The sequence below is a fragment of the Lissotriton vulgaris genome, chromosome 5 (assembly GCF_964263255.1).
Source record: "Lissotriton vulgaris chromosome 5, aLisVul1.2, whole genome shotgun sequence".
NCBI classification, from domain to species: Eukaryota; Metazoa; Chordata; class Amphibia; order Caudata; family Salamandridae; genus Lissotriton; species Lissotriton vulgaris.
This window is the reverse complement of record NC_141693.1, coordinates 1961240496-1961266458: the sequence shown is the minus strand read 5'-3', so window position 1 is coordinate 1961266458 and position 25963 is coordinate 1961240496. Positions and strand designations below refer to the sequence as shown.

The 25963-nt window shown below is 46.1% G+C and overlaps 1 protein-coding gene across 3 annotated transcripts in view; it reads right to left on the bottom strand.

Annotated features, from left to right (window-relative positions):
• The window catches only part of VARS1 (valyl-tRNA synthetase 1), a 210202-nt gene extending 194452 nt beyond the window's left edge, over positions 1-15750 (bottom strand). The window contains exon 1 of one of the 3 annotated variants that reach the window (XM_086924647.1): positions 15668-15750. The gene's annotated coding sequence lies outside the window, so the exon portion shown is untranslated. Of the gene's footprint in view, positions 1-15655 lie in introns of all 3 variants that reach the window. The other 2 variants (XM_086924645.1, XM_086924644.1) reach the window with 2 other exon arrangements.
• Positions 15751-25963: the final 10213 nt, after the last annotated feature.

The following is a 25963-nucleotide window of genomic DNA, read 5'->3' as shown; positions in this document are numbered from 1 at the left end:
CCACCCCCTGAGGAAGAAGCGAGACGCTTCGAAACGCGTTGGGGACCCCAGAAAAATGACGGACGCTTGGCGCAGTTTTCGCAAATAAAGAAGGTTGTTCCTGTTCATCCACGGAGTGGCGTCTTTATGTCAGAGGCATCCTAGTGAAAAGATTTATGCGCGGTGGCCTCAACCGCGGAAGATGCACCGCCCGCTGAAAAGGCAACGCGGGTCTGCGGGGACTGTCACCCGACAGTCAACAAGCGGCGTGAATGAACTGCCATATTAAGAACTGCGCCTTGTGTCTGCAGCCCACTGGAGGGCAGTTAAATATGGACCAAAAGCACGTAAACACTTTGAGAAAACGGACTCCACTAGAGGAGCATCAACAAACCACAACCCCCAGCATGCACCCATTGGAGGGCGCATGCGCAATGGATAAATAGAGTTGTGGTTGTATCCGTCCTCATCGAGTGCCACCCCCTGAGGAAGAAGCGAGACGCTTCGAAACGCGTTGGGGACCCCAGAAAAATGACGGACGCTTGGCGCAGTTTTCGCAAATAAAGAAGGTTGTTCCTGTTCATCCACGGAGTGGCGTCTTTATGTCAGAGGCATCCTAGTGAAAAGATTTATGCGCGGTGGCCTCAACCGCGGAAGATGCACCGCCCGCTGAAAAGGCAACGCGGGTCTGCGGGGACTGTCACCCGACAGTCAACAAGCGGCGTGAATGAACTGCCATATTAAGAACTGCGCCTTGTGTCTGCAGCCCACTGGAGGGCAGTTAAATATGGACCAAAAGCACGTAAACACTTTGAGAAAACGGACTCCACTAGAGGAGCATCAACAAACCACAACCCCCAGCATGCACCCATTGGAGGGCGCATGCGCAATGGATAAATAGAGTTGTGGTTGTATCCGTCCTCATCGAGTGCCACCCCCTGAGGAAGAAGCGAGACGCTTCGAAACGCGTTGGGGACCCCAGAAAAATGACGGACGCTTGGCGCAGTTTTCGCAAATAAAGAAGGTTGTTCCTGTTCATCCACGGAGTGGCGTCTTTATGTCAGAGGCATCCTAGTGAAAAGATATATATATATATATATATATGTATCATGTGATCAAGGCTTCGGCCGAAACGTTATGGCGACAGCTGAATAAACAAAATGGCATCCTGATTCTCTGGTCCGTGTCTGCTTCCTGGTGCATTGCCGTGAGAGGACGAGCGTGCTAGGAAACCAGAGGTTGTGTATGTATATATATATATATATATATATATATATATATATATATATATATATATATATATATATCCACAACAACGATTCGTTACTGAAGTCAAGAGCCCATTAGCAGGTGGCGAGCGTAGAACCGAGCGGATCCCTCTGTAAACTTATCGCACACAATAATCCTTTCCAGGAAAAGCTTGCACTCTGGATAAGTATCACCACAATTTTATTCCAGCAAAGTTACGCGTTTCGACAGCAGGAGCTGTCTTGTTCACAACACAAGACAGCTCTTGCTGTCGAAACGCGTAACTTTGCTGGAATAAAATTGTGGTGATACTTATCCAGAGTGCGAGCTTTTCCTGGAAAGGATTATTGTGTGATATATATATATATATATATATATATATATATATATATATATATGTGTGTGTGTGTGTGTGTGTGTGTGTATGCCAAGATCTGTTTACAACACACGTATATATATATATATATACACACACATATACATCTATGTGTATATATATATATATATACATACATATGTGTGTGTGTGTATGCCAAGATCTGTTTACAACACACACACACACACACATATATATCAATTTAAATTCCCGCCATACATGTCTGCCAATAGGTGTTTGTTATATTGTTACTTATTTACAGAGCGCCACGTGCAGGCTCACCCTGCTGCTTCAGGCCGCTACTTTGTCAGAGGAGAAGGGACACGCGGGGTTAAAGACGGGTTCAATTCTGTAGGTTCGGCGTTTTTGGCTAGGTGTGTGCGTCCTACCCCGAGAGCCAAATCCAAGAGCACAGCTGTGCTGCCGAACCTCACCATAGGGGGCGTGCTCACGTGCGTGTCGCCTGACTGGTCTCTCTCCCTAGTGAGAGAGAGTGCTTGGTACCAGAGCGTGTGGGTGGAGAGAAGGAGCAAATTTCCCCGGAAACTCAATATTTCGTGTAATAGGATTTAGTGCCAGCGCCGTCACGCTCGAACAAGGGAATAACAAAGCTAATTATGATGAAAACAAGAAACATAAGCAATTTATACTTTAAAACACGCGGAAATTTGCTCACATAAATAATGACAAAGCAAGTTGAAAAGTCGGCTTGTGCTGGCCCAGAGTAAGTCAAGAGCCAAAGATGGAAAGGGAGGGCATGAAGAAAAGCACATACAAACGAAAGCATACAGAACATTCGTTCGTATTCAAACAAAAATGTGACATACACCCTGTCAGTATCAATTTCCAGTTTCTGAAATTCACTCCGTGTCAATTCCGAATTCAATACACGGTATCATAAATTCACTCCGTGTCAGTTTCATTTGCAAACTGTTGTATTATATTCAATAACGTATCCTTCACGGAGCGTTAAATCACTTTAACCTTTAACTTGCAGTATTAAATTCAATAACTTAATGAGCATTCGAAATCACCGCCGCAGCCCTGCTCCGTGTAAACCGGAAGTCAGGCACTTTCGGCCGAGACGGGGGCGGGCCTGCAATCCAGCAGGAAGTTCTGCCCGCCGCCGCCAAAGAAGCAGTGAAGCCGGCCGACTCCGACCAGCGCTGCAGAGGAGACACGGAACACGCCGAAAGAGCTCGGTGAGTGGGAGGGGGGGGCCAGGGCTAATGTGAAGGCCTGTGTGTATGCGTGTGTGCGTGCGTGTGTGTGTGTGTGTGCATGCGTGACTGTGTGTGATTGAGAGAATGCGAGGCAGGGGATAGTGTGCCTGCGTGTGCATGCGCGCGCCTGTGTGTGTGTGCGTGCATGCAGAGGGGTGGGGGCTGCCTGTGTCTGTGTGTGAGCGAGGGCTTGCGCCTGTGTGTGTGCGTGCGTGCATGCAGAGGGGTGGGGGCTGCCTGTGTCTGTGTGAGAGCCAGGGCTTGCACCGCGCATGCGCAGGTATCAGACGCGCGCTCCCGCGAGGAAAAACGCTCGTAACAGATTGGTGTCCTCATTCCCAACTCATTCCCAATACGGGCGACAAAAGGTCTGAAGCAGACACTCTCAATGCTCACGCATTGAGAGTAAGGTCTGCTCGACCTAAAAAGGAGTGCAGGCAAAATAAATATCAAGTGTTTAAAGTAAATTTAAAAAATTAAATAACGTGGGTTTTGCCCAATGCTGTATGCTGTGGTGGACTGAAGCAACACATCAATGATAATTTAAAAGACCAATGGATGAGAGTGCTGACCAAAAGCCATCGCTGTATATTCTTAATGATTTTTGGGAAAAATAGAAGCTTATCGAGACAAGGCCAGTGCTAAAAAAAAAGAAAGAAAAGAACAGGATTTCCAGCTGGCAGAACAGAAAGCAAAGGAAAGGCATACGTTCCTCACTGTGACTGATAATGCCTGGGCTCTCTGTGTTCTCCTGGACACCAGAAACAAAAAAGCTCCCCCAGTTATTGCCGCAAATTTACAATAATGCTCTTTCAAATATTAACCTGAGCCCAATGTAAACAAGCACTTGCAATTTATTAGGTCTTGCATTTGCGAGAGTTTAAGCTATTGCCATTGAAAATGACAATGCCTTTTCTTTACCTGTTTTGATCATTAAGACATAAATAAAAGGCATTGTCATTTACAATGCCAATAGCTCAAACTCTTGTAAATGAGAGACCAATTTAATTTCAAAGAAGCAACAGTTATTGTACCGGGCTGCTTGGAAAGTAAAAGCGTGCATGGTGCGCTGAACGCTGCAGGAAAACATTTTGTGTCTGCAGTAGGAGAAACTCGTGCTTACAGGCTAAATATATTTATTTTGCCCCAGGTTCAGGTCTTAGGGCTGCCTCTGTTGTTGGTAACTACAGACTAAATAGGACATACCGTGTAACAACTGAAGTAATAGGGCCAGTCCTCATGGGAGGCTACAATGAAGACATGTTGGTACTAAGGAGGGACTAACAAGCCTATCAACGAATCAGAAGCCAACATTTACAAAGGACAATGACACAAGCCAATGAAAACTATGGGCAGAGAGTGGGTGGAGTTGCAGGTCCATACTCTAATACAGTATGCCCAAGCTCGACCTAAAAATATGTGGGTGATTATTTTCAGTTTAGTTACTGTTCCAAGTTGGATCAGTAACAAAAAAGAAAACATTTCTAAAAAGGTCTTTAAAATGTGGGTGGCTGGAAGCAACACAGGGGAGAGAGGGAATAACACAGCATCGATGCAAAACATGACACTGAAGGGGGACAGAAGCAACACAGAGTGCACGTGTGGTGGAGAGGAAAAAACTGGATGAGCGAGCAACATGGAGTGATTGAGGGATAAGCCATGAGCAGGCAATGGGGGACTACGGGGGTGAGGACGAGAAGCAACGGGTGAGAAAGGAGGATGTGGGTAGAGAAAGCAACACAAAGGGCAGAGGGAGGAAAGAGAAGCAATTGGCAAGAAAGCAACATGGAGTGGACGGGGAGAAGCACATTGGTGAAAGAGCAATGGGGGAGTACAGGAGGGCAGGCACAACATGTAGAGGGTGGGGAGATGCACACAGACAAGAGAGCAACACTCAGTGCGGTGAGAGAGAAGTACACGATGGAGACAGCTGGATAAAACATGCATGCTCATGGAGTGCTTACCCAAAAAGAAAAAAGTAGTGCTTGAAAAGAACGCACTGGAGGCACAGAAGCAAGCCAATCAAAAGTGCTGGTGAAGAGGCAATGTTCCATAGGCCAGACAAACACAAGACTGACAAGCTAGGACATGAATAAGAAGCAGGCAAATTAATATGACACGAAAGCCAACCAATTTTAAGTAGCGGGTGCGCTCTAAACCCTGTATGATCTTCTAATCAACATTTACCTGTAATCTTGCAATTCTGTTCAAGTGGCCAAAAGAAATTCCATTTAGATTCCCAGTTTCAAACAATAACGAGCATATCTTCAACTGTACATACTTAAATGTTTTACATCACCATGTATGAAGCCAGTAAATGTCCCTGGACCCTATCATGAAGTTACATCTGCAGATTGTATGTCCCCTCATGCCCTTGATCTTACACCAGAAGTCCTTGCCCTTGGTAGAGAACCAGTGGGCAGACAGTTTGACAGCACATCATAGTGTGACGAGCAGAGCAGAAAATGGTACAACCCAAAACTTCATCTAAAATCGATGTCATGTCTTATGTTGACTTAAATGGCCATGCCCTACTCGAATGGCGACTTTTAAAGAAGCCGCCATCTTGGAGCAGTTATGTTTGATATTGATGCACCAAATCTGGAGGCTGAAGCTAAGACCACCAACAACTTCCATTTGTCTGTTACATGTTGAGTACCTCAAAGCAACCCTCAGCTAACTCCGCCTTTCAACGTGGGCCCCCAAGCGACGAATGGCCTCCTCTGATTTACCGCCAATGCGGACAACACAAAACTGAACTTTCAAAATGGGGCAGAGCTAGCTTTGCTAATTAGCTTGTTCGGTTCAGCTGTTCCTGGAGTCACAATTGACTGCTTCATAATGAGAAGCAAAAGCTTTGGCTGTTTCCATTCGGGTTGTGTTCCCCGGTTCTACTGCTCTTTCTCTGGGCTGGTTTAAAGTGGTGCCCAAAGGTTGCAACCTGAGGTTTGAGTCTGGTCTTGCGTTGGAACCCCAAAAAGGTTCCAAAAGAAACGCCTGCATACGCTGGCTACTTTCTTGCTACTTCAGAGACACAAAGCACAGGTACGTGCATTTGTTGTGTGCAAAGAATTTTACTGCACACACTACATACCTAAATATGGCTTTTTGGTCTTAACTGCTAGTAAGAGTGAGATTGTGTTATAAAATGAAAGAGTGCTGAATTATGTGATAACATCGCATTAGCCCTACAATACCTAACAATAAGATCACAATATTTAGTTCCAACCGTCCTGGTTTCCATTTTCTTATCTTTACTCCACTTCAGCCAGTCGTGATATGAGATGCCCTTGTAGGAGGAAAAAGCGCTACACAGTAGCAACGTCACAGAAGCGTGCAGGCGCTGCACGTATCACCGCATCTCAACAGGCCACACCAAGCTGGGTTGTTCGGAGCCAAAACTCAGCCTAGCATGCTACTACTGATGAGGCAGGCACGGTGCAACCAAACCAGGCCAGTGCTCCAGTATTCGCACTGTAGAAACCTTAGTATCATATCAATGGGACAAGAAGAATGGAGAAGAATTTGTAACTGATAATATCACATCATGCAGCAATATTGTTGAAACATTATAATAACGGACTCCAGCCTGGGTTTCGATTTGTGTGCTTTAGTAAATAAAAAACAGAAGGGACTGACCAGTAAAATACTTCTATGCAGGGCCGGCCCTAGGAATTGTGGGTCCCTGGGCAAAATGGAAGATGCGAGGCCCACTCTAATTTGCATGTGACATCACAAGAAGTGACATCATAGAAACCCGACATCCAGTGGCGGAGGAGGGTCGCCCCACTGCTTTTAAGCAGTGTCACTTAAGGAAAAATAAAATTACAATAGCTAAGCTATTATTTTCTTTTTTCATTGTCGCTGCAGCTTTGCGGGAGGGAAGGGGCATGGCTGCTCTGCTAACAGAGCAGGGGACTGGAGAAGTGGTTTGCACTCCCTAACCTATGCATGAACTTTTGGCCGGCCATTGGAGCAGGCCTAACATTAATGTGCACTTTGCATGTTCTCCTTGCAGGCTGCATTACAGCCTGCAGGGAGAACATGCCCAGCCTCCCATTCTCTGGCTGAGCACCGATCCACGGTGCTCATACCAATCACAACACTGCATTGCAGCTTTGTGATTGGCCATCAGGAGGCTGGGAGCGGGATGCATCCTGCTTCCTGCCCTGGAAGCGGGGAAGAGGACCGAGAGGAGGCGGTGGTGATGGCGAACGGCAGACAGGTAAGTGTGTATTATTTTTTTTATTTCATTCCCTCTCGCCCGCTCCGTAAAATGTGTTTGTGGTCAGTACATACAGCAAACAAGGCTAAATAAGTGCAAGGCCTGGATCCTTGTGTGTGGTCGCTAATAATTGAGTAATTGGATTGGATAATAAATCTATTGACCAACAAAGCCTGGAGAGGAGGCAAGCAAAGGCCTCTTGTTTCTTCACAGATGGTAGCAGAATAGTTAAGTGTGTTACACCCTGGCTGTATCACTGCAGATCAGTTGTTTGAATCTATGTGATGCACAATCATCCTTCCAGGGTTCATTATCGGAGCGTAGTTAAATAGTATAATAGCAACTCCTTAGAAAAAGTGGAATGAAACACTTTTATATGGTAGTGGTAATTCAAATTACAGCTAAAAAACGCCTTTGGCACACCGCCACATAGGTATTGTGCTTTCACCACTGTGTTAATACCCAATGAGTTGTGTGCATCTTTTCATGGTAAATATTCTAGGCAAAGCCTCAGAATAACATCACCATTAACAAGTATTGGCAAAGCCAATAGGTCTCGTCTATAATTGGCTTTGGCAATGTGTATTTGCATGTTGCACACTAGCGTGGCTGCTGTTCAGCATGGTTAAAAGTTAGTGGCACAGAGTGCCCTGAGTGGAGTGGTGGGAGTAGAGTGTCATAGACTGGATTTGTTGGAGTAGAGTTTTGCAGCGTGGAGTGGGGGGGGGGGGGACTACAGTGTCATACAGTTGAGTAGAGGGGAGTAGAGTTCAGTGGTTCAGTGGCAGAGTGAAGTGTTGTATAGTGTAGTACGGTGGAGTGCCGTAGAGTGGAGTGGGTTGGAATCGGGTGGAGTGGGAAAGATAGGGTTGGATTGGACTTTAGAGTGAGTTTGATTGAGTGGAGTGAGGTTGATTGGAGTGGATGGACTTGATTGGATTGTGGAGGGGTGGACTGAAATGGGGTGAGTTGGATTGGATTGGAGTAGGGTGTATTAGATTGGTTTGGAGTAGGGTGTATTAGATTGGTTTGGGGTAGGGTTGATTGGTTTGGGTGGATTGGATTAGAGTAGGATGGTTTGGAGTGGGGTGAATTAGAGTGGACTGGAGGGAGTGGATTGGACTGTACTGGAGGAGGTGGATTGGACTGGTGAAGTGAGGTGGATTGGATTGGGGTGAATTGGAATGTGGTGGGGTGGATTGAACTGGGGCGGGGTGGATTGGATTGGGGTAGAGTGAGGAGGATTGGAGCAGATTGGGGTGAATTGGACTGGACTGCAGTGGGGTGGACTGATTGGGGTGGATTGGAGTGGGGTGGATTAAGGTGGGGTGGAGTGAAATGGAGTGGAATGAACAGGAGTGTTTTGAGCCAGAGTGGGGTGGGGTGGACTGGAGAGGGGTGGATTTAAATGGGGTGGGGTGGATTGAAGTGGAGTGTGGTGCACAGGAGTGGGGTGGACTGGACTGGAGTGAGGCGGATTGGAGTGGGGCAGATTGGATAGGAGTGGATTGGAGCGGGCGGATTGGATAGGAGTGGATTGGAGTGGGGCAGGTTGTTGTGGATTGGAGTGGGGTAAATTGGAGAGGGGCAGATTGTTGTGGATTGGAGTGGGGCAGATTGTTGTGGATTGGAGTGGGGTAAATTAGAATGGGGCAGATTTTTCTGTATTGGAGTGGGATAAATTGGAGGAGTGGGGCAGATTGTTCTGTATTGGAGTGGGATAAATTGGAGTGGGGTAGATTGGGTTGGGAGGATGGATTGAAAAGTGGTGGAGTGGGGTGGATTGGTTTGGTGTGGATTGTATTAAGTGGAGTGGATTGGTGTGGGGTGAGTTGAGGTAAAGTGGGGTGGGGTGGATTGGAGTGGGCCAGATTAGGGTGTACTGCACGATTACGTGTCAAAGCATGATTTCAGAAAATACACATAAGAAACAACATTGTGCTTTGTAATAAATAATCCTCATCTTTTGAGAACGGTGTCCACAAGCAAAAACAAAAAAAGCACGAGTGCAAATTGAGAAATGAAGACTTGGCAAAATAAAAGAAACTGGACTATAGAAAATAAATCTTTGCAATTGTTTGTCCTGCTGGGCATGTTTATGCCAGTCGCGTGCCTTCTACTTGCAGGGCACTAAAAGTTAAACAGAACAGAATAGTACCTCAATGACGTCGGGAGCAATGGACGGGCACTGATTAAGTTGACTCAATCAGTGCTTGGTCTCTGCTCCACAGTAAGGAACAGTAATTATGTTAAGTCTGTCTTGACGAATTACGAGGCTCTAAAGAAGAGTGCCATGCAAATCAACAAATGGGAAGCAATGGGTGGGCTCTAAGTCCTTTTATGTATACAACAGTGTCTCGCAAGAAAGACACATGAGGTAGCACATGCTCTCGCAGGCTCGACCCTAAAAAGGGTAAGAGTAGCACAAAAAAATGTTCAACAATCACGTGCGCAGTTGCATTTCGATCTCTACAGAGTTCAAGAGGAAGAACGAAAATAATCAGGATCTGTAAGGACCCTCAAGGCTTTTCATAAGGAGCTGATAGGGGGCTGGGGCCAACGGATAAAGGGTGGCCTTGACTGGAGTAGTTCATGAGAATACATCTATACCTTTGAACATTACCCTTCATAGGTTTTTCAATGTCTTTCCACTCATATCAAGAAAGTTGCTTGCTATTTCTACATTTGAAAAGGCAGATAGCGAGGTTTCGTGGCTGCTGGCTGACAGCGCGTCGCACTCTTCCACGAGAAACCTTGTCTAGCTACAGTAGACCCTTTCTGTCTGCCTCTGCACCCCACCCTCACTGCCCTGTTAAACAAGACCCAGGAGTAGCACTCACCATTGGCTGTCAAAACTGTATCTATGAAATCTCCTACAAGTAATTATATGGACACGAAATTACTAATTCACAGCCCCTGGGACATAAGTGGGCAGGGGACTTAAAGTGTGTCATGAGCAGTTGATCTGCTACAATCATGAAAAGAGGGGCCACAGAGCTCCCTGCTGGGGAATTGGGTGGTTATCAGTTTTTTTGCATTTAGCTGCATTTACCCCTCTAGCCCTCTAAGTTTAGCACTGATGGCCTGGTCTGGGAAGCAAACATGCTAGCTCCTCTTTGGAATAAATGTAGTGATCTAACAGTAGAGCACTGCGAAGCCAAGGACAGGGCCCCCCTGCCCTGGGCCTCCCAGCACTACATAATGTATACTAGGCCCTGCAAAGGGGGCCCCACAGCCTAATGGAATGCTGCGAGCTCACCTGCCCTGGGCTTCGCAGCACTGGATAATGGGCAAAGTCCCAGTGAAAGGGGCCCCACAGATAACCATGTAGCCTGATCCAGTGCTTCGAGGCCCATGGATGGAGAAACACCTCCACTGTGCCTCAAAGCAGTAGCAAGACACTTTGCTAAACAGGGCACTAGTGCGCCATGACTGTCTGATCTGAATGCTCCCTCCTCCCCTCAGCCACCTCTCCTTACTTGTTAATGTCCGACTAGTCCTGGAAACAAAAGAGCCTTCTGTTGCCTGGAAACAGAATACACAACCGGCAGACTAGACTTCACCACAGGTTTGTAACAGAGGTGCTGCCCCGCCCTTGTCCCTGAGAGGCGGCATAATTGCTGGCCTTGCGGCTGTCACCTCCTATACCCAGTCTTTACCCACCCCCCACCACTACACCTCTATGAATGACCCCACGCCTTGAGCAGCGAAGTCGAAACACCTCACTTGAAAACACATTAGCGGTGTGATTGCTTTGGTGAGGGGGCCCTGAAGGAGCAGGTGGGCTAACTGGGAAAGTGTGGCCTTTCACACAGAAACGGGTCCCCCATGTTTCAGAGCCGAGTGCGAGGCCCTGGGCAGCTGCCCACACTGCCCATGCCTAGCGCTGGCCCTGCTTCTATGCTTGAACTGGAGTTCACCTTCCTCCGTGAGCCAGAGAACATTTCAAGCTTTACTTCAGACAAATGTGGAGAGGTTATGGCCTAACGGCTAGAGTTGTCGACTTTGAAGCTGGGGAACAAAGTTCGATCCCTTGCCATCGGCTCAAAATCCTTCCTGGGATTCTGGGCAAATCACGTATTCTCCCTGTGTGTTCCAAAAATGAATGTGCCCTTGGGTTACTTAACTGGTGCTTATCATGTAAAGTGCTTTAATGTCTTCGGGTTGAGTTCGTGCTATATAAAATAAAAAAGGAGTGCTGTTTTTCACACTGCAACCATTCTGCATTCTCAGCAATTTCCCACTAAGATACTGCATAGGGAGGGTGGTTGGCTTTACCCAGAGTACCTGTGAATCCATATCCAGAATGCCAGGCAGTACTGAACGGCGCTGTGGCAGGATTGCACGTGACCCGGAAGAGGCGAGTTTAGTCTCCAAAATATGGGACCTACTGGAATTAAGTAGTTTGTGAACATAATTATGCTCTCTGGACATAAATGGCAAATATGATATAATCTGGAGGTGTGAGTAGTTTATATGTAACCAGGTGACCAGCCGTCCACACAAATACATTGTGTGAATTATATCTGGTGATCTCATATTGCTCCATTGTCGGTGAGAGATGGCGAGTGAGCCTCGCCTCTTTAATATCAGGTCGCCTTACACTGAAGGCCTTTTGGTATCTTTTTCTCTTCATGAATCCACACCCAAAAGAACTGAAGTGTAAAAGCAATAAATGACCTGTCATGGGGACCCTCACACACACAGAACAACTTGAGCGCCCTGTGCCTTTGATTTGTGGTCTCGCAAAAAGTGGGCTCCTTAGATGCAGTCTTTTTCCATATCACATGCACACAGCTCACCACCCCAGATTCAGTCACTGCCTTCTGTGATTCATAATCGAAAAACGACTACAACTACCAGAATGCAGTTGGGTTGTTGGCTTTAGAACTTGCGCACCTTGGTTGTTGGCACTTGATAAAACAAATCGGTTTACGCTGCTCAAATCGTCCTATCTTCCTGGGCCTCCAATTGCAAAAGGTAAACAGTCCATAAACAAACTATTATATGGTGTTCTGTCCAAATTAAACTACACTAATGTGCTGTGTACAGTACCTAATGTTTAAGATATACCTGTTATTAAAAGAAAAGGTTGTCTCCAAAGCGCTCTGTGCTTCCAGCCAATATTTCGGCATAACATCAAATGGCAATAATAAATGCATAGAAAGCAAATTAGTCACGCCGGACTAGGGCCAACATGAGATTGCAGACTGTACACCAGTATAAAGTATTACATAAGATAACAAAGTGCTGTCTACATATAGCGCCAAGAGGCCGAACGGCGAGCGCTGAGCTTCACTAACACCCGTGGAACTCAGAACAAATGTCGAAATTATGTATACATTGAGCAGTCCAGACCCCCATCCATACTCACTCCGGTGCATTTGTGAGCATTCGCGGCACCGAGGCTCGCCCCGTCCTCTTCTCACCATCCCGGCCCCTGGTACTGCCCCCCCTCACCATGTGTGGGCAGGCGAGCCAGTTCAGGTGCTGCTTAAGCAGCCATAAAATTGCAATCCCCTTCATTCAGCACAATTACTTAATTTAATCAAGTCACAGCGGAGCCGCCACCAGGTAGGCGGTGAGACTGGCCTATTGTGTGTGACGGGAAAAGGAGCCCCGCTAATTTGATTGCGAAATAACCAGATGGCACTTCAAAGCAGATTAAATGAGACATTTGAAGAAAAAAAATTACGTAATCCTAAAGAGGAACACGAACAATATTTATTCGTAGTTTTGTTTAAAGGAATATTTATGTTAAGTATATGAGCATGAGAAATACAAAGTGAATATTTACAAAAAGGTAAAAAAATTATAAATATTAAAAACAGAATCAGTAGTACAGAGCTTCCAATAAAAAAAATGTAATTTAATGTCAAATTTATTTTAGGTAAATCGTGAAAAGAAAGCTGCGCTAGAGTATTGAACATACAGCCTTCTTAATGTTTTTCCGTAGGTTTGCGAGCCACTACTGATATCTAGGCAACACAAGAATAGATATTTAATTACAAAAGTTTTTTTTAAAGTGTAGGTAAAATAATGTAAACACGCGACATTACGTTTCCTTCCCCCGGGATTGATTACAATAGAAACGGCAAACAGCACCAGCAGCACATATTTTATAACCATATAAAAGGTGTGTCCAACCACAACACCGGTATGCAAAAGGCATAACGCAAAAACAAACTAGATGTTAGCTGCTGGCAAGATTACAAATTGCTCCTGCAGAATATTTTCCTGTACGTCTGTGTAAAGGCAAATATATTCCCCTCGTGCCACCAGGCAATCATTCTATCAGTAGGAGTAAATGAGCAGCGTCCCTGCTGCTGGTGAAACAAGTGGTTTAATAGGTTCTTTGAGTAAATCCAGTAGCTAAAATTTGCAAAGCAAAACATTGCCTTTTAAGTTTTAAACCAGCCTGTCGCTGCGGATTAGGAGCAGAGCGAGATGTGCTGTAATCAGCACCTATGGAGTCGAGTCACCTTCAGGTGTGTTTCTTATCAAGAAAAGTGGAACTAAAAGCAACAAGCACATGTTTGAGGTGCAGAGGATCTCTGTTTTAGGTCAACAAAGGTCATAGATTTTAAACGATTGAGCTATTCAAAAGAGGGATCTTTACTCTGTGCTACAGTAAACGAGACAACCGATAGCGCCTCGACGCCACGTGAACTGCAGAATGTGCCCTTTCCAAAGGCTAACATGACTGTAATACAGTACTCGTGACCTCTTATAAGCTACACGTTCTCAAGCCACCGAGAGGGGATGCAGAACCTATTTGGTAGCGACCGCCTTCAATTTAATTCGTTGTAGGGCTCGCGTCTGGTGCCATCCACATGGTGGTGCTGTTGCTACACGTCTGAGTGGAGGGCACGAAGTACAGCACTACTAATAAAATGCGCTCCTATCACCGCATGCATGGCAAATCCGTGCCTCGTGAAGCAGGAGGGGGACCTGCGCGATTCCCTTGAGGGTGCGTGCAACCATATGGCGCCACACGCTCCCGCAAGGAAATTGCCAGACGTGCACGCGTTGCCACTGCAAGCAATGCAACGCTTGCACTTTTTTGCCCCCGAAACTGTGCCAATGGCATTAGGTCTCTCTCCTATGCAGCGCACATATAGGCAAGACCAAAAAACTACCATAAATAACTCATATATAGAACTTATGTTTTATTAAATGTATATATATTTCCTCTTTATCATTTGTCCATAAAAAGATACATATGTTAAACACAAAAATACATAACCAGAGAAGAATTAAAACCAGACAGAGTCATCAGTCTTTCAAAACAATCACATCTCCCATAACATATCACTGTAGAATTACGAACCACTTTATTTCAAAATAAATCTCCTTTTAGCCTGAAAGTGGAGATGTGTTGTGTGTCAATAGTCAGACAGTTCAGGGGGCATTCAAGTACTTGGACAGCACAGGTCCTCAGTGAATCCTGGGACCTGATGGATGCAGCGGTTACTGACAATTCAATATGCCCACCTGCTTAGCGCACAGATCTCGGACTGTTTATCAAAATAAGAACTCCCAAAATACTTTGGATATTTTTCTTACTCACCCTTAACAGCAATGATTCTACCAGACTGAATGAGAGTTGTAAACTTGCACATACTTAAGGACTATCTTGAATTCTTTTCCACACCCCCTGACATTCTGAATATTTGGTTGAGAAGAAGAACTGCTCTCACCCTACGTTTCAGGTGAAACATTCATCGATATTAAAGACATGTTAGCATGGCGAGCTTGTTTGTGTGTTTTTTGTATTTAAAATACCACTCAAATCTAGCTTTCATGGACGAATAACCCAGTTGAAAATGTGCATGAGCTACTAAAAATCACATTTACTGAATAAGACTAAACAATCTTAGGAATTACCTAACAAGCAGCTACTTCTGAATTACTGCAGAACCAGTTCGCCCAAACGGCTGCTAACTGGATGATTGGGACCAGAGGAATTCTACAAGCACAGCAGAAGAAAACCTAGTACAACTAAATGGAAAACACATTTAATGTAAAAAGGGAAATCCGGGAAAGGCTCCCAGTAAAGGATGTGTGCAGAAATAGTAAGGAGAGTGGCAATAAAGTGGCTTATGGGTTGAGGTACCGCACGGTGCCTCGTCCCTGGTCAGACCTTAATACACCTCCAGCTGTCAAGTAAGCCTAACAATATTAGTAGGCAAAAATAATTATTTTAATGAAATTGGAGCAATATAAAACTTTAATGATGATTGGATTCATAAATGTGCACATAGATAACACTGGAAAACATCTACATAAAAAATACAGTTTAAAACTCAGAAGCCATAGGGGCAATTTTCTATAAGTATACCTACAAGTCGTCTGATGGAAAGGGGACTTCCGAAATAGACATCGAAAGTCATATTTTATTAACAGAAAACAAGGACGAATTAAATAGCATGACTATAAATGAATTAAAGTCATCAAATGGGCACAGGAAGAAACCCCTCAAATACACTTTTTTTCCACAACTTCACTGGCCCGGTGGTATGTAAAGACTTCTGTCAGTAACACACTAGGCCAGCTACCCCGCCCAGCCCCGGATTGGTTCCCGTGGAATAAAGCAGCACTCACACCAATACCCACGTGCACTACGGCGAGCACCGGTCTTCCGCAGCTGATCTTTAAGCGGATGTCATCCTTCGTTCGTAATGTTAGCACTTCCGTCTAACATGACCAATCCGACGGTTCAACGTATCCTGGCTTCCGTCTGGGAGTAGTCGGTACCGTCAATGTGTAACGTAACAGGATTGGAAGGTTGGGAACACCCTGACCAATCCTAGCGTGTCATGTCGATTTCCAGAGTGCTGATTGGCTGGGCAGTCTGCCGCTAAGTTTATAGTATACCGGCTGGTTTAGAGCGAGTCAGTGGCGGACTGGGAGTGATGGCCTCAGTCGCGCTGCTGCTGAGCCCTCTGATCTTTCTTTCTGGGCTCGTACCAGGCGTCACAACCACGGGGGAGCAGCCGGGACGCGTTAGGATACAGGGCGGTCGTTGTCTAAGGCTCGAGTGGCATGCTAGTATATAGTACAGGTCGATTGTCACTCTGCTGCCACCTTCACTGCTCCCCGGAGAGTCTGACAACAGATCAGTGCTATGTGGCACGAATGACGCGGCAGGTGTCTTCCGTGGTGAACCTGCCCGTGACATTCTGGATGGCACCCATTCCTTGAGGGGATATCAGTAGGGTGACCAGACGTCCCGGTTTTCGGAGCAGTGTCCCGACACTTTGCTCCAAATAACAAAAATGTCCCGGTTTTTGTGCCGTGTCCGGGTTAAACTGAGAAATGTCCCGTTTTTTAAATAGTGGCTTTTAAATAGTGGCTTGCACCGACACAATTTAAAAAGCGGGACATTTCTCTACTTACTCCGCACAGGTGCTTAGACGAGTGTAGAAGACATATAAAGGGCTCTTGAAACGTTGCACTTATAAGTGTTTATTTCAGCTTAAAAGTTTGGATAAACAAAACCCACAACCGGTGGCTTCAGCGTCCTCGTCGCAACTGCCTTAATAAACAGTTGCAGGCAGCAACGGCGATAACAGCCGATCGAACAATAACAGAGCGGGGATACGCTCGAGATATAAAAGTGTATACACTTAAATAACAAGTTGTTCTTAAAGAGAAAGAACAACTTGTTACCTTAACAACGTCTCTCCATCGGCCTCTCCATTATTGCCCTGAGGATGGAAAACAAGCATTTACAATGCAATGGTCTCAGCATTATTAAAGGTAGAGCTATTGGCATTGCTCATAACTTTTTTTTAAAATCATAAATAAATAGCATTGTCATTTACATTGCCAATAGCTTAATCGTTAAATAAATGGCCCCACACACACACAGGCAGAGCCACACACACACACAGAGCCAGACAGACACAGACAGAGCCCCACACACACACACACACACACACACAGACAGAGCCCCACACACACACACACAGACAGAGCCCCCCCACACACACACAGAGCCACAGACAGAGCCACACACATTCCACTACAAGGCCATCACATTTACTTAACTGAGCCCTGAGGCTTTCACATTGTGCACAAATTGATTCATTACAATATGATAGCGTGCTCAGGATAGCCGGTTGGGCACAACAGCCCCCTCTTTGTCATACTGTACAAATGGCAGAGAGAGCAGTCATTGGCAGTAGTGTCTGTTCCTGTCTCACCAGAGCTCAGACCCATGTTTCTATTATGCATCAGGCCCTTGCTTGCTGTCCTCTCTCCGTGACTTCAGACTGACCCACAGTTTGGAAAGGCATATCCATGCTGACCGCCTGCAGCTACTTTTACTCCCTCCCTCAACCCCAGCCGGAAGAAAATGGCACTCGAGGACTGTGTGGTTACTACAACTTGTGAATCTACTAATCTACAGACACAAGTTATTGTTGGGACTACCTCTCCCTGCCAGACTCATTCTCACAAGAGACACAAAACTGACACTTGTGAGAAAGGCCACGAACTGAATGAGCACATTCCCATCAGACTGGAAAAGGGGTGATATGCGCTGGTGGGCAGTGTGAGGAGGCTTGCACTGTCATGGAAGAAGCAGAACAACAGGAAGCATACAATCCAGGCATCTGTCACCTCCCGGGGAGAGGTAAATGGATTAGGCAAAGGCACGGCACATCCCCTCAGAGAGAGAGAGAACGGAGAGATGGTGTGCATGGAGAGAAAAAGGAAAAAGAGAAGACAGAAATGGAGTTAAAGGAAGGAAAGGAAGAAATGGCGAGAAAGCAAATAAAAAAAGTGAAAGAGGCGTACGTGAGAAAGAGGTGAGGGCGAAATGGATGCGAGGAAGCATACCAACAAGTTTCAAATTCTTGACAACTTGGCATGACACTGCTTCCAAAACAGCCAGTTAAAGTGATATAGCAGCATTACAAACTGCCAACAGCACGACATCTGCCGTACATTGCTTACGATGCAAATGATAATATTGTGATAATCAGATAGAAACACTAACTTTTTAAGCATAGTGACATTTCTACGGTCGCTATGAGCCGGCAAAGTGCTTTTGCGCATCGTCGGGAGTAGTAAACGCTATACAACACCCAATACCATAGCACATTATACTGAGACTGGAAGCCCAAGGCTAAAAATGACATGGAGTGAAGTATGAATGAACCCCGGTCATGCCCTAAATGACAGTGACAGTTTCTGTAGTCAGTGCCACTCAATAAATTCACCATGTATATGCTTCAAACGCCAGCGAATGCTCCGAAATTTAATACCACCTCGTGTATTAAGGGACCATTAAGAAAACTGCTGGTAGGAGAGGGCCCAGACAAACACACGTGCATGCAAACACTAAAGGTCATGAACACAAAAGAAGGACAAGCACTGTAATGCTTACCGCAGCTTGTAATGTAATGAAAACATTGTAGCCATTTTAAAACGGCAATGTCATGTATACGGGAATCGACCAGAGTCCATCTCCGCAACCTCCATAACTTTAGTACCGGCCGCATCCCCGCCCGAATCATCCCTCTGAGCCCCCGAGACAGCTGGGGCGGCGAGAGCAACACCACTCGGGCCGTCATTGCCCTAAATGCCTCGGCTACTGTCGGTTGCAGCAGGGAGCCCTCCATGACTGCAGCAGCAGCACGAAGACTAGTTCCGCCCGCCACGCCAGCTTCTTTCGGCTTCGTCAAGCTGGCTTGGCCCTTCCTCAAGTGGCCCCCGTGCCGCACCTGGCTCGAGCCTTGTGCTGTATCCATTGCGCAATCCTTCAAGGTCTCCTTTGAATCTTTAGCCGCTTTGTTTGATTTGAGAGCCAAACTACGCTGCCAGTGTCTACACAGCCTCCGATATAACAGATCAGCCGAAGGGTCAAGCCGATCCCTTTTGACCGGATTAATAACAGATGAGACTTGGAGCACTTAATCCGGAACATTAGGGCTGATTCAGGAGTTCAGAGCGGGCCTATCTCAACAGCGGGAGGGGGCCGGGAACAAAGACACGGACAGCGGGAGGGGGCGGGAAAAAGACACGGCGGGAACGAGGACAGCGAGAGCAGCCTACCTCATCTTAACCAGCTGCAAAATGGCGTACTCAAGCTTCCGAAAATTTTGGATTCGGGGGCGTGTTTTGGTGACGGATGATGTCACAGGTGGATAGAACACCAAAAACATGCCCCGAATCCGAAAGAGACGGGGCTTGTTTGGAGTGACGCCTGTCTCCTCCAATGGCTGGCCTCCGTTTAGGAAGCTAGCCAATGGAGGAGAGGAGGAGGAGAGAGGCGGGTTCAAGCCCCCATCTCCAAATCCTCGACCTAAAAAATCCTAAGGGTGCAGCAATACCACGCTTCTTCACTGCCTTCAAAGAGACCCGTTATAAATGTTTTTGAGCACAATGATGTCACAGGTTTTATCACAACAGTGAATGGATGAATATACAGTGCCTAGAGGTATTTTTAAAGCTTCTCAACAGGAGTCACTTATGTTTGACAGCAGCCTGTACAGAGCAGACCTCATCAGTAACATACTGCATCTATTTTAAAGTTAGCACTGTATCTGAGAAATTCCACAGTCCCCGTCCCCCACCCCGATCTCAGAGGTAGAGACAGGCCTATATTTATGCGTTTATATATAGCGCAGACTTTACCCGAAGGTGTCAGAGCGCTTCACAATAGGAACAGAACTGATACATGAGAACATTACAAGTGAACAAATTACAAAAGCAAACGCTAAGTTACATGACGCAAAAGTGACAATCGTGAGCAAACAAATACAAAAGGTACCAAACTGTGCATTACCGGAGGAAAAAGTTACATGTGTGCAGGTTACAAAAGCGTACAAAGTACAAGTAGAGGTAAAATACTGCAATACATGGTAGACACTCAAACACAATAACAAACTTTACGTAGGCAATGGTGGCACTTGTACAAGTATCGAAAGCAAAACAAAATGTAAGAGGTAGCAAACAGTGTGTTACAAGAGAAAAGTGATGTGTGCATGTTACAAAAGAGTACCATACACAGATAAAAGGGTAATCCTGCAATAAATGGCAGACTCTCAAACCACAAAAACACACTGGGAAGGCATTTCCATAGTCGTGGAGAATAGAAATGTTATATAATAAAAGGTCTTCCTTCAGATAATAGACAGGGCATGAATTAAATTTGGAAGTGTCTTTGAAGGAGGAGAACTTTGAGGTCAGTTTTGAAGGCCTGGGAGGAGGAGGTGGTCTGGAGCGGAGGCGGAAGTGAGTTCCAGACTCTCACCGCATTGCCTGAAAAGGATTGGGCCATTGATCTTTCCTTCATGAAAGTGGGAGGTTGAAGCAGTAGATTTTCCGCATTTCGTGATGGTCTAGAGCCTCCAGAGAGTTTCAGTTTATTCGCCAGGTAGCGAGGAGAGGAGGAGTGCAAGGCTTTGTGGGTGATGCAGGCAGTCTTGTAGATAGATCTTGCCTCGATGGGAAGCCAGCGGAGGGTGGATAACATGGGTGTGATGTGGTCGCTTCTTTTGGCCCCATAAATGAAACGAGCTGCTGAATGGAGAACAGACTTAAGGGGGGCAGGTGGGATTTGGGGAGGCCAGTAAGAAGAGAATTGCAGTAGTCCAGTCTGGAGAGAACCAGCGTTTGGACCAGGGTTTTAAGGTCATGCTCCGGGAAGAAGCGACAAATCCCCCAAAGAAGGCGCAGTTGGTATCAAGCAGACTTTGCAATTGAATTAATGTGGGAGATTAGATTGAGTTTTGTGCTGAGTATGACACCAAGGGATTTTGCGCTGTCGACAATGATGGGTTTATTGTTCAGTAGATTCATCTGGTACATCCATGATTGAACCAGTGGAGGAGCAAGTGAGGGGGAGAGGAGGAGGAATTCAGTTTTGGAGGGATTCAGAATCAGTTGATGTGTTGCCATCCAGTTTTGAATGGAGTCCAGAGTAGAGCTTAGGACGGAGAGATCGTGAGTGGAGGCAACCTTGTGGTAGATTTGAGTTGTCGTCTGCGTAGAGATTATAGTGGACCCCGGATTTACGTAGGAGATTTCCCAGTGGTTCCAAATAGAGATTAAACAATGTGGGTGCAAGTATAGAGACCTGAGGAACACCTTGACCCACCGCCAAAGGAGATAAAAGACTGTCCGCTAGTTTGATAATTTGGGATCTATCGGAGAGGAAGGAAGCAGACCATTTAGGCACAGTGCCCTCCAGGCCCATTCTCTGTTGAAGAGAGTTGTGGAGGGTGTTGTGATTGACAGTGTCAAATGCTGCAGAAAGGTCAAGGGGAATTAGAAGACAAGACCCCTCCCAAATCGAGTATCCGCAGCGCGTCATCAATTACTTGCAGCAGGGCTGTTTCAGTGCTGCAGTTTTGGATGAAGCCGAACTGAAAATTGTCAAGAAGATCGTTGTCCTTGATATGACGAGAGAGTTGTTTCGCAACACATCTTTCTGTGATCTTCGCAAGAAAGGGTAGGTTAGTGATGGGGCGGAAGTTGTTGAGGTCATTCGCATCAGCAGTGGGTTTTTTAAGCAGAGGGGTGACCTGCCCAGTTTTGAAGTGAACAGGAAGGGGGCCTTGACAGAAGGAGAGGTTGACCAGAATGGTCCAATAGGGAAGAGAATGGGTATAGAAGTCAATGGCAATGGCACTAGGGATGGATCAAGAGAATGGTTGGAGGGCTTTGTTTTGAGGATGCACTTGAGGAGGACATCTTCAGAGATGGGGTCGAAGTTATGGCAAATGGCTAGTGGTAGGATGAGCACCACAAGTGAATTCACTTTTTTGTCAAAGAATACAGCAAAGTCCGCTGCTTTCTTTGTAGAATTCTCCAACTTTGAGGTTGGGGGAGAGCAGTTAGTATTCTTGATGAGAGAAAATAGTTTTTTGGGTCTATTTTTGGTTGAGTCAAGGAGGGTTCTGAAGTGTGATGCTATCCCAAGGAAGTGTGCTTGTGGTACTTGGATCTTGCTGAACGAAGCGTGGCCAAATTATCGGTGGAGGGCGCTTGCCTCCATTGTTTCTCCAGGAGTCTTAGGTGCTTCCATCCCACATTTCAGAGGCACAGACAGGCCTACCTCCTCAGCCCTTCCCACATCATAGTGCGTTTTGTCTCCCTTTCTCTTCCATCTTCCCTTCTCAACTTCTGGCATGGGGCTATCTTTTTAGCAAATTACTTGTTTGGAGGCTGTTCTTGGCATTGTTGATGCAAAAACCTAACATCCTATAATGCACATACTGTTAGCTTAAAAATCCATTGCTGTCTGTCACACATCTGATTTGTCGTCTTTAGTTCTTCACCTGTGTCTGTGGAGGCAGCTGTAATTGTAGTCCCTTTTCTATGTCAGCTGTCAAATAGTCCTACTTTTATGTTGACGGTTACTGCAAAATGCTGTCCTACTTCTATGTCTATGAATTGTCCCGGTTTTTGTTAGGTCTCGCTGAGCCAGCGCATGCGCTGCTAGGAGAGACATTTAGTAGGTGAGTTTTCAAAGTGCTACTGGCTGGCCTTGCCCTTGCGTTCACGCCCGCAGTCACCATCTGTCTTTCGCTCAGCTGCACGTCTTTCGCTTTGATCAAGAATGGACTACAAATGCCGCCGCCTTCTCCAGCCTATTACCAAACTCCTAACTTTGATGACGTCTTTCACTTTGATCGAGAATGGACAACAATGCCGCCTTCTTCTCCAGCCTATTACCAAACTCCTCACTTTGATGAAGGGTCTAGTACAGGCTATGAGAACCCGCTTTTTCTTGCAGCCTATAAATACTTAACTTCCGCTGTGGTGAGGTCTTCCTAGCCTATCGAGGCTCCCCTGACTGTAGTTCCCGTTATTGCACTCTGGAAGATGTCTGCTCATCTTGCATTTCCTTTGCTGCTCTATGTGTCCGCCGTCCTATTGCTGGCCGTGGCCTCCGAGACTCAGCGCCGCAAAAAGAAGAACATCCAAGACTACAATGATGCAGTTAATGTAGCTTTCTGCGGATTTCCCCAACGTCAGGAATGCGTACTGGTGTGCTTATCTCTGTGTGTGGGCCAGTGTGTCTGTGTGTTTGCCTTATTGTGTGTGTGAGTTTTTGTGTACGTGTGTTTCTGTGTGTTTGTTTCACTGTGTGCCTGTTTGTCTCGGGGTGTTTCTGTCTGTCTGTGGTTTATGTGGGTGTCTGTTTACGTATATGCGTCTGTGTGCATGTATGTGTCTTTGTGTGTTCGTGAGTGTGCATGCCTGTTTGTGTGTCTGCGTATCTTTCCCTCAATCCGTTGTGTGTGTATGTGTGTTCAAGAGTGTGCATGGCTGTTTGTGTGTCTGCGTAATCTTGCTTTTACCTGTTGTGTCTGTGGGTGCATGCCTATCTCTGTGTTCATAACACCGTGGGTGTGGGGGCATCAGACAGCGGGGGCAAGGGTCGCTCAGTAATACCACATTTCTGACCACAGCATCTCTGATGCAAAGCATAACGCACAAAGTGAGTGGCCCTCAGTGGGGCTGCGGGGCCTGGAAGCGGACTCACTCTGGCGCATGTGCTCTGCATCTGTGGTTTGTCTTCCCAGAGACTGATTCATCCCAGCCGGGGCCGATTCAAGCATGAGTCTCTTATCAAGTCTGAGACCAACAGATTGCCAATGTCCTATCTGGACTTGAGAATTCGGGATGAATTCCCGCCAACCTGTGTGCCCTAGCTCATACCTCACTATTGAAAAGGTTTGTTATGGAGGCCCGCCAAGACAAAAATCATTGTTTGCTGTAAAGCATTTTCTCTATGTCTTGAGCCCTAAAGGAATCACCGAAGACTGGGCCTTTTCTGTGGTTGTTACTGTTGCTTAACACTGAGGGTAAGGGGCACAGGTACTACTGCAGACCAACTAGACACCGAGGCACTCCATTTGTTCATTCAGCTCTCCAAGTTTAATGGGCCTGTGGAATTCTGCTCTGTTATGTCTGGCCATTGCCCTAATATCTCAGTGCCACTGAGGCAAGTTTGGACCACTTTGTCCCAAACTACGTATGTGGGGCGAAGGGGGCCATTACCTACCCATCCCCAAATGATCAATGCAGGTACTGGTAACTTCTGGGATGGGAACCTCAGTCTCATTACAAGTTGGACCCAGAGGGTCCAATAAAAAATGAGGAAAAGTCAGGGTTATTGGCAATTCTGACTCTCATCTACACCTGAATTTCTCATTTTGGCCTAGACTTCCAACAGGGATCTCCAGATGCATACAGTAGTTGAAGTCTCCAGATGAAAGTAAGCATTGCTTAATGACGATAGGACTGATTACTGCTGATAGCGACCCCATCAGAGGGAAGTGAGCCCTCATAATGAGGGCGATAGTGAGTTTGAGCAGTGGTGGCTGAATCAGCAAAAACAGTCCCAAAATAAAAGTCTTTGAAATGCCCAACACTTCTAAAAATTAACAGTGACTCAGCCAAAGGTAATATATTCCTGGGTTCCAAGCCCTAGTCCCCAGAGTTGCAGAGTGGTAGTTTCCGGTTAAACAGGTGAGTAGGTTTGCATTGGCTATTGTTCAAGGAACCAGACAAAATTCAATGAGAGACAAAGGAGGTCCAATAGCCAACACAATAGCATCGGTCTGTGATCCTGGTATTGAGATGGCACACAAACTTTTAGTGTATGTTCCTTGAAATTGGCTAGTCACATCAGATTTTTGTAGTTAATAGGGTCTTCAATGGACCAGTTGCAACAACTGAACCCACCACATAACCATTTGGGCCTGAGATCTTAGATATAGGCCAAAGGTCCAACCATTACTTCAACAGCAATGTTTCTTTAACCATAATAGCTGCATTTATGGTTTAACTGTTCTAGAATCGGGATGACCAGACAGAGACCACCCAACACCAACCCTATGCAACCTTACCATTAAGAAAACAAGCATTGGCATAGCCAATAGGTCTCACTTTTGGGACCGTATAAGTATTTAGTTATACAGCAAAATCAACTGTTTCGTGGCTAAACACTTATAAGGTCCCAAAGGCGAGACCTATGCCAATGCGTGTTTTGAGAATCTGGTTACACTATGCAAGTTTACCAGGAGTGATTTCCTTAGTGCATCCGGTATGGTTGCCAGCAGTAATGTATAAAAGTCTTAGTCAATTTATAATGCTTATATATGAGTAGATCATAACAACCATAGCTGTATTGCCCCTGTTAGCAAGGAAATATTATTAGTAGTAATACCTCATAATGTATCACTCAATATTCATATTTTGGAAATTCAGCTATGCTGTCAGATTCTGTCGCGCCTCGAGATAACTAATGGGTACGGAACGGTTTAAAACTACATGTCCCAGAATGCTCAGCGGCTAAGAGGCAGGGTATAAATAGACACCACTTCCTGCAGCCGGTGTCGGATATTTTGGTTCGTGGTTCCTGTGTTCCTGTCGACCGTGCGGAGTGGTGTATCCAGCGTTCCTGTTTACCTTGCAGTTTGGACCCAGTCTGTTGCGAGTAAGTCCGGCTTTGTTGCTTCGTTTCTTGTCCTCCGTTGGAGAGCCTTGTCATCGGCTATTGTGGAGGACGGTCTTTATTTGGGCCGTGTTTCCTGTTCGCGTGTCTCCGTTGGCGAGCCTCTTTGCTTCGGCTCTTGCGGAGGACACGTTTGCGTCGTGTCTCCGTTGGCGAGCCTCTTTGCTTCGGCTCTTGCGGAGGACACGTTTGCTTCGGCTCTTGCGGAGGACACGTTTGCGTAACCCCGAGGATATAGGGGTTTATGCTAATTCCGTTTCCTCCGTTGGCGAGCCTTTTTGCGACGGCTATTGCGGAGGAAACAGTTGTTAATTTTCGTTATTTATCAAAGTAATCCTCTGTTGGAAAGCCTTCTTTCACCGGCTATTGCAGAGGATTAGTTTCTTCAGGTCCCAGGTTGGGACGAAGAGTTGCTCATGCACCTGAAAGCA